Source organism: Hipposideros armiger, unplaced genomic scaffold, assembly GCF_001890085.2.
Source record: "Hipposideros armiger isolate ML-2016 unplaced genomic scaffold, ASM189008v1 scaffold_1195, whole genome shotgun sequence".
Taxonomy (NCBI): domain Eukaryota; kingdom Metazoa; phylum Chordata; class Mammalia; order Chiroptera; family Hipposideridae; genus Hipposideros; species Hipposideros armiger.
The window spans coordinates 412,989-414,331 of record NW_017732545.1 but is presented as its reverse complement, the minus strand read 5'-3'; positions in this window follow the sequence as shown (position 1 = coordinate 414,331).

Genomic DNA, 1,343 nt, shown 5'->3' with positions numbered 1-1,343 from the left:
ACGATGAATTAAGGACATTCTTGACCTAATTTTAGCTCATCTTCTGACAGCACACAGCAGAAGCAATCCTCACAATGGCACAGAACTCAGAAGAGCCTTTCTCTTTGGTTCCAAGTTGTTTTTATGTGGCCAACAGGAGCTTATTAAGTGCTTGCTGTTTGCAGACCCCCCACTGGATATTGGCAGGAGGAGGGAGAGAAAACCATTTAAAAGGAGGATGTGTTTCCTGCTCCCAAGGAGCCTGCACTCACACTAAGGATAATGGAAGCGTGAGAACCTTACAGTATCCAGAAATATGTAACAAGTGCAGGTTAAGAGGACACTTCAGTTGGGAGCAGTCAGGCTTCCGGGATGGAACTTCAAGTCAGATGAACAAATGCAGCTGGTTGTCTGGCCAGGAGAGAGGTTCTGAGCAAGATCTTGGAAGCCTCCAGTTTCTACCGCAGGGACGGGTGGAGCTGGTTGAGAAGTGGGACACCAGGCAAGAAGCTGCCTGAAAATCCAGGTTGGGAGCTGCTTTAAAAGCTTTTCAGGGTGTCTCCTCAGCTCATGAGCACCCTCTTTCTCTCTAAGATTGCCTACCCCTCACAGCCAAGGTTATCCCTCCAGAGAATTAGAAATCAGGACTGCTGCATGCAGGTCAGTCTCTGTATAACTGTGACTGAGACATGCAAACTTGGGGAGCTGGGGGTGTTCTGTCTGTAGAGACGAGGGAAGAAAGATGGGGACCTGAAGAGAGAAGAGAATGACGAGAACCCCAGAGAGTGGTGCTGAACACAGTCTGTGTGGCCCCAGGGAAGAGACCCAGAGCATGTCTTCCGGGGCCCCATCCCTTCCAGACCTGGGGAATCTCTCAGCTGCCCTGGGTTCCACGAGGCACACCTACACCTGTGTCAGATTCACCTTCTGCCACATGGAGTTTCAGAGCAGAAGGAGGTAAGGAGGCCCCAGTCAGATCCCAAGCCAGCCTCACAGGGTCACCGGGCCCTCAGAAGTGCTTCTTTAGCAGTTCAATGTTTTGGAAATCTGAAACTGTCTTATAAAAATCCAGATTTCCAGTCTTTCTTTTTTCTTTTTCTTCTTTTTTTTTTCTTGTTGTAAGGCCACCTATGCTCAGGCCCTCATTTCAGCTGGGCAGCTGTCAGCTAGCACTGAGAGGCTGTGACTTTCTCCAGCACCTGGTTCCCAGGTCATCCCAGCCCCTTCCCATCAGTGCAGACATTTTGTTCCTGGCTGACCTCTGAGAATAGTGATTGATTTTGCAATAATCAAGCTCCCCCACCCATTTAAAGATTTCTCCGAAGTAACAGGAATGGAGATGTGGTTGTAGGGGTCAGAAAAAG